The sequence below is a fragment of the Mus pahari genome, chromosome 1 (assembly GCF_900095145.1).
Source record: "Mus pahari chromosome 1, PAHARI_EIJ_v1.1, whole genome shotgun sequence".
In the NCBI taxonomy this organism is placed as follows: domain Eukaryota; kingdom Metazoa; phylum Chordata; class Mammalia; order Rodentia; family Muridae; genus Mus; species Mus pahari.
The window spans coordinates 91467137-91475179 of NC_034590.1; the positions used below are offsets into that span (position 1 = coordinate 91467137).

The 8043-nt window shown below is 48.2% G+C and overlaps 1 protein-coding gene across 2 annotated transcripts in view; it reads left to right on the forward strand.

The window, feature by feature from the left end:
- Nucleotides 1-2111: 2111 nt before the first annotated feature.
- Scnn1b (sodium channel epithelial 1 beta subunit) overlaps nt 2112-8043 on the forward strand; it is a 58735-nt gene continuing 52803 nt past the window's right edge. Inside the window, exon 1 of one of the 2 annotated variants that reach the window (XM_021213545.1) lies at nt 2112-2211. The gene's annotated coding sequence lies outside the window, so the exon portion shown is untranslated. The remainder of the gene's footprint in view (nt 2212-8043) is intronic. The other variant, XM_029545549.1, reaches the window with a different exon arrangement.

Below are 8043 nucleotides of genomic sequence, written 5' to 3' on the forward strand. Positions count from 1 at the left end.
GTGTGTGTGTGTGTGTGTGTGTGTGTGTGTGTGTGTGTGTGTGTGTGTGTGCATGCTGGTGTGCTTGACTGAGAATGTATGTCTGGAGGTGAGAGGTAGACTTCAGGGTTCCTGGTATTTCCTCTATCAGGTGCCACGATCTCTTTTGAGACAGGGTCTCTTACTGAACCTGGAACTTGCCATTTTGTCTGAGCAGGTTAGGCAGGAAGCCCCCAGGATCCACCTGTCAAGCCTCCCAGTACTGAGATCGCAGGCAGAGGCCACCATACCACATCCACAGATGCTGGGAATACAAACTCAGTTTCTCATGATTACCTACCAACCACCTTACCCCCCCTGAGCTGTATCACCTTTGAAAATATTTTTTGTAGTATCAGTGTTGATTTAACTTTTAGTTATTCATTTATAATTTATTCATTTATTTTATTTTGACAAGGTCTCACTGTGCAGCCCAGGCTTGCCTCATCCTGACTACGCAGCCCAGGCTAACCTCAGACTCTGGGTCTTCCTGCCTCTCCGCCCAAATGCTAAGACTGAAGGCGTGTGGCGTGCAGTGTGTTACTTTCCCACCTAGAAAACAGCAATAGTTAGTGTAACTAACTCTTGGTGCTGCTTGGTATTTGTGTCAGCACGACAAGCTCAGGCCTTCCAGGAAGAGGGAAACCCAATTAAGAAAACATTTGTCAGATTGGCCTGTAAGCAAGTTTGTGGGCATTCTTGATTGACGATTGATGTGGGAGGGCCCAGCGCACTGTGGAAGCTGCCACCCTGGTGGGTGGTCCTGGGTTATATAAGAAGTCCAGCTGGGCAAGCCATGGGGCACAAGTCAGTAAGCAACGGTCGTCCGTCGTCCGCAGCCTCTGCTTCAGCTCTGACTTCCAGGGCTGCTTAGTTCCTCCCTTGGCTTCTTTTGAGTGGGGCTGGAGTGTGCAAAGTGAGATAAACTCTTTCTTCACCCAAGTTGATTTTGCATGTGGAATTTATCGCAGCATAGAAAACAAGCTAGGTTACCCATGTAAATAAAGACTCTGGGGTCTTCAATGATTTTTAAAAGTACAATAGGTGCTTGTGATGCAATCTTCAAGAACTCATGTATTAGAAGCATCTGTGGAAAGATACATAGGAAATGAAACCATGGTTACAGAAAAGAAAGCCGGATGGACCTGAGGAGAGACGGCGGAGGGAAGAGAGGGGTCTGATGCGTATAGGCGGCCTTAGTCTGTTCTCTGTCATAAATGCCACAATACTGGATATGTTCAAAAGAAACGTGTGTTTTGACTCGCAGTTCTGGACCAACCAAGGTCACTAGGTCCTGCACCTGTAATGTCCTCCTTGTGGGCAGAGCCCCATAGCCAAGTTGGGCTCTCCTGGAAGATCTAGTCAAGTAGCCTGCAAAGGCAAGATGACCATTAATCCATTGGCCACATAGATGAGTTGATCTGTTAACTGAGTCGATGAGCAACCCCACTCCTGAGGGGTCTCCTAATCAAAGCGCCACCTACTCTCCTCTTAAAATGCAGGCTCAGTTTCAGCTTGGAAAAGACAAGCCATGTTCAGCCCCTAGCCCAGGAGTAACAGTGATGACCTGAAGTTACAGTAAGTGGAGAGGGTAGGCTCACTGGGAAGGAGCCCACTTCCCAGACTTCCAGGTGACCTGGCGTTTTCTACCACAGAGGTGGGGTTATAGCTCATGATCAGCCATGAGCAAGAATGTTCTGGGAAGACCAACAGCAGAGCTTCTCTGGAATCCCCAATTTGTGAAGTGAAATCACTGCATCAGTAGAATAAGGCTGTACGGTGATGTGTCACAGTGTGTGTGATGCGCTCCAGCATGTGTGGCTGGTTGTGGTGTGAGGATACACGGAGGAAGGCTTTCCTGCACCAAGGTAGACTATGGAATCCCCTGTCGTTGCCTCCCCTCAACCCTGTATAGAGACTGGGACTGGGAGGTGAGACATGGCCTGTGGGGACTCCAGATACTGACCTGGAGCCTGTCAACTGGAACAAAGTGGCCTGGGAGCCAGACGGTGTAGGTAGCCTGACTAACCCAGGAAAGCAGGCTCCTCCCGCAGGCCCTCCCGGTCGGTCCCCGCCCTCCGCGCTCCCTCCGCCTACAGCGTCCCGGGCTCTACAGGTGACCCAGCTCCACAGCCACTCGGACGCCACCACCTTAGCTGCCATCACCTCACACTGGAGCAGCTTCCTAAACAGGTATGACAGAGACCTCCGCGCGCGCGCACCCGGGCAATGACCGCAGTTCTGTCCCCGACAGCGACTGAGAGCCGGCTACCTAGCCTCAGTTTCCCGCAGGAGGGCGTAGGGTATCTTGCTCGCTACTGCGGAGACAGTGGGACTGGACCTGCTGGGGACGCAGGAAGACAGGGGAAAGACTCGCTCAGCGGGATATCCAGCGAGGGTCGCACTTCTGTCGCTGCTGGAGGGAAGGGCTGTGGTCAAGTCCTCATGCGGAGTGGGCGGGGCGAGCTGTAGTTCAAAAGGTGACAATAGCAAAACTTTTGAGCATCCCGCATCGCCGCCAGGCAGCCAGGCAATCCTCGCAGAATGTCCCCTTTCACAGAGTGGAACTGAGTATCAGTGAGGGGGAGGGGGGATGGGCACAAGCCAGCCATCTCTGGGGGACACTATTGTAAGAGGCAATGCTGGGGAGGAGCCCAGATCCAAGTCCCAACCTGTGCTGTCTCTCCACCATTCCGGGATTTTTAGCACAAAGTTAATGTCTAGACAATGTCACATAGCACAGATGTGCTGAACACAGGACATGAGGGACAGAGAGCAGAACAAAGCGGGAGAAACAGAAGCACGGGGTTCAGGAAGGAAGCTGCAGAGTTTTTCCCACACACAAGAAATCTCCATCAGCAAGGGTCTTGGAACAGCTCAGTCTGACGTGGTCCCTGGATGAGGATCTGGAAAATTCCATAATGGGACATCTGCCAGCAAGCAAATAGAGAAGGTTCCACTCTTCCTCTCAAACCTATGGAGTCTAATGCCCCTGTTCCCTAAAGGTAACCATCATCTTCAAATGGAGTATTTCTTCTAGACCTTTCTCAACACCTGTACGGTCATATATACAAGCTCATAGGAACTATGTAAAACAGTAATGTTATGGGCAGATATGTAATGCTAATTGTACAATCTGTCCACACCATTGGGTAATGGTGGCTTACCCTCAACCCCACTTACTCCTTCTAGAACCATCTATGTTGCTGCATGGACATGGTGCTAGCTTATAAATTACCATTTCAGGGTCAGTTTCCAAATTCGTGTTCTTTGTTCTCAACTAATTTCACAGGATATGAATTTGGAAGACCAGGGTCCCTTCTTTTTCATTGCACACACAGAAGCCATATATGTGCACACATGAATAGACAACGAATACGAGTACACACTGACATAAGACAGACTCCAAAGCACACGGACAGGCAAGCCCCACTCTGTGGTAGTTATCTGTGGTCAAGGACAAATTCACTTCCCCTCCACCTCCAGCTTCTACTGAGCTCAGGGGTCAGGAAAGGGCCAGTCCTCAAGCACGCCTATGCCAGGGGCACCAAAGGCTCCACTGAGGGACACTCTCTGACAACAGCCAGTGTCATTCTCAACCATCCAATAGGAGACAGGGTGATAAAGAACTGTGGGCTAGGGCAGGGAGCTGGGGAGCTAGCAATGATTACAGGACCCAAGTTCGGTTCCCAGCACCCATGCCAACCAGCTCACACCCACCTGTAACTCTAGTTTAAGGGGATCTGACACCTTCTTCCAGCCTCTGAGAATACCACCACACAGGGTGCAAACACAGAGAGATACATAAATTTAAGAACCATGGGCAGACAAAGCTGAGTGCTCAGACTCCTGGTTGTGTGTCCCACACCTTCTCAGTCCAGATAATAGTGCAAAAAGATTATGAGCATCCTCAAAGGTCTAGTAGGACCATCAGAAGTTAACTGGAACACATCAGGGTGGTACAAGCCAGTAATCCCCAGTACTCGAAAGACAGAGGTGGACTGCAGGTTCGAGGCCAGCAAATGCTAAGCCAGCCAGAGCTTCATGGTGAGACCTTGTTTCAAAAGACCAAAACAAACAAATGTGTTAGAATGTTTGACCACAGACAGGCTAGCAAAATGCTAAAATCAGAGAGACTCCATTTTAATTCAGCGTCTCCCCTTCTCAGGTCAGGAGAACTCCTGTCTCTGAGCCACAGTTTAACATTTGTCAAATGGGCTTAATGATAATAGTCCTGTTGAGCGTTGAGTAGGATAATGCAAATAAAATTCAGGAATTCTTGTTCTGGACAGGGGAGACACTAAGATGGCCCCGTGGTGGAGGCAATGATGAGCTACCTCTTGGGAGCTCTTCCATACCCCCAGGACCACCAGAGTCCCTAGCAATGGACAGGAACCAAGGGGATATTTCCCTTTCGGAGGGCCAAGGCCAGATCGCATCAGAGTCTAAACATGTCACAGTACTAAAAAGGTCCTAGTGTGGTAGTTAAAAAGGCCCTGAGCTAAGATACAGAAATTATTTTGGTGTCCATCTCAGGAATACAGGAGACAGCTGGAATGACAGAAGCCCAGGGTAGGACGGCTGAGGAAGGATTGCCCAGTGGTTAAGAGTCCAGGCTATTCTTGCAGAAGACCCAGATTCAATTCCCATCACCTACACGGTGACTCACAACCATCCATAACTCCAGTTCCAGGGAATTCAATGCCCTCTTCAGGTCTCTGGGAACACCAGACACACATCTGGCACATACACATAAAGTTTTTAAAAAAACTGAAAAAACTTCATTTAAAAAGAGCCAGGCAGTGGTAGTGCATGCCTTTATTCTAGCCCTCAAGAGGCAGAGGCAGACCAATCTCGGTGAGTTCGAGGCCAACCTAGTCTACAGAGTGAGTTCCAGGACAACGAGGGCTCCACAGTGTCTCAAACAAACAAACAAACAAACAAATAAATAAATAAATAAGAAAGCCTTTGGACAGCCTTTATGAGGTGCACACAAACATACTGTGTGTGTGTGTGTGTGTGTGTGTGTGTGTGTGTGCCTGTTCACATGCTTCTGTGCTCTGTATGTTGATGTGTTTGCATGTGGAGCCAGAGACTGATATCTCACGCCCTCCTCCAGCCTCTTCATTTTGCTTGCTGAAGCAGCATCTCTCACTGAACCCGGATCTCTCGTTGATCTGGCGAGTTTAGATTGTGAGCTTGCCCCTGGATTCTGCCCTTCCCTGAGCATTGGGATTACCCATGGCCTCCACACCTTCCGAGCTTGTATGTAGGCTCTGGGGATGTAACTCTGGTCTCACCCTTGCACCGCAAGTGTTTTATCCACAGAACCATCTCCCCAGCCCTACACTTCCTTTTAAATGTGTGGGTTAGCTGGTCTGGAGCTATGGCTCAGCTGCTAAGGGGTTGTATTGCCCTTGTAGAGTGCCTGGCTTTGATCTGACGCCTCTGGTCTCCTTGGGCATCTGTCCACAAATACACATACCCAGACACAGGCACATACATGCATAATTCTAAAACATAAATCTTCAACACTGTAGGTTAGTCCTGAGATTTTTAAAGCAGTGGTAGCTTCCCTTTAGACCAGGCAGGGACCTCCAAGACCCCACAGTCCCCTGGAGGCCACCCTTATTCTCCAAGCATAGCACAATGGAAAGTAAGAACCAGACATAAGCTATTTCTGTCTCCCAGGTGATTTAGATAAATTGTGCCATTTCAGGTCTCTAATTTGGCTCTTTTGTGACTATTTCCTTGTGGGGAAAACAGGTGATACGCAATGCCTGCCTTGAAGGGGTATTTCAGGTATTAAATGAGTCAATACACTTAAATCACTCCACTACTGCCTGGATTTCCGTGAACAGGACCTCAGTATTCTGGTAATGGCAGTGTTAACTGGCCAGACTCTGTTACAACACTTCAAGAAAGGGTATGAAGACGAGGGAAATCTCTAAGGTAGGTTTTGAAGGATGTGCAGGTGTTCTTCTGGGAACAGAATGAAAAAGAAAGTCCACATTTAGGGAGTAGCCTTTAAAAAGCCAGGAGGCAAGCCCAGCATGGTGGCCCAGACCTTTAATCCCAGTACTCTGGCAGCAGAAGCAGGAAGACCTCTATGAGTTTGAGGCCAGCCTGGTCTATTTATCGAGTTCCAGACCAGCTTTTTACAGACTGAGGATCCGAGCTCAGAACCTCATGCTTGTGCAGGAAGTACTTAAGCCCACTGAGCCACATCTCCAGTCCTATGGATTTTTCACATGGGTTCTAGAAGATTTTAACGAGAATTTGACTTTTAAAGTGGGGGGGGGGGTTTGATGACAAAAGATCGAAAACTGTATGAGGTCATATGGATGAGGTCATCAAGAGGAGGGGAGGGGAGGGGTGGGGGCTGTGTTTCATGATCCTGTCATGTTAGTGGTGGTGAAAGACTGGGAATAGACAGCAGAGGCAGCTGTGCAAAGGCAGAAGTGTGCTAAATCACACTAAACTGTGCACTTTAAAACAGCTTATAATTTAGATTTGCCACAAAAAAAGGGAAGGAAGGAAGGAAGGAAGGAAGAAAGGAAGGAAGGAAGGAAGGAAGGAAGGAAGGAAGGAAGGAAGGAAGGAAGGGAGGGAGAGAAAGGCACTTAGGTATATGTAGCTCCATGGTAGAACACTTGCCTAGCATGTGCAAGACCCTAGTTTTGATCCTCAGCAACACAAACACACACACACACACACACACAGCAACAATAACAAAATAGAAGCTTTGACCTCAGTTGCCCTGGGTTCCGGCTTTGGTTCTGACACTTCTCAGCTATGTGGACCCAATTGAGTGAGTCTTCCTCCGAGCTTCATTTTCCCATCTGCCAAATGGGGCAGATAAAGTGCCGGCCTCATGAGCCCTGTACAAACATTAAGTCATTTTGTGCACACACAGAGCTGCTGCCCTGGGGCCAACCCCTGTCAGGCTCAGGGGAGCAAGGCGGCTGAAACCAGCAACTGGAATCAGATCCTAAGACTTCAGGTTTAAGTTCTGCACAAGGACAAGAACCTGTTTGACTCTTAGAACCCATGTGAAAGAGCCCGGTATGGTGGTACTCACTTGTAGTTCAGCCCTGGGGAGGGGGAGCCTGGATGATCCATGGAGCTCACGGGCCAAGCCCTTGACCTAATTAACAATCATCAGCTCTGGCTGGAAATCCCATCTCAAAAAAACCAACAACGTGGTCCACTTCTAAGGAATACCACCCAAAGTTGGCTCCAGCTTAGGAGTGCATGCATGAATGCACACACACACACACACACACACACACACAGGCACACACGTGCATGCATAAAAGCACACACGCACACACAGTGTATTTTTGATTACTGACTTTGAACAAATTAGAAAATATTATTTTATAATGCAAAATGCAATCTGTGAGCCTCCTCTCTCTTAAGCTCTTCTTGCTCTTACTCTCACCTTTCGCCCTCCTTCTTCCCCCCTCTTCTCCCCTCTCTCCACGCGGCCATAACCACCCTCTACTTCTCTACTCTTTTCCCTCTCTCTGCCTTTCTACAATGAAGACCTTGAAACAAACAAACAAAAAATGCAATCTGTGGAGTCAGATAAACAAACTCTTGCCAGCTGGTAAGAAACACAGAAAGATGCTGAGCTTCGAAACATTGGCTTCTTATCCCACAGATAACGGAGATTCAAATTCAGCCAGCCCTACTACTTAGGGGCTTCAAGACCTGTCTGGGCCTCAGTTTTCCAGTCTGTAAATGGGAAATAATGATTCTCCCCTCAAGATGAATACGCTGAGGGTTAGAGAATGAAGTGCTTACCACAGTGCTTGGCCAACAGTAAATCCTGAATATGTGAATGTTATGTAACTAGACTTGAAATGAACCGAGAGCCTGAGAAGTTTGTTTGTTTTTTTTTTGTTTTTTTTTTTTGAGCAAATGTTATTTTTTAAAATTGTTTTATTAGATATTTTCTTCACTTACATTTCAAATGCTATCCCGAATGTCCCCTATACCCTCCCCCCACCCCTGCTCCCC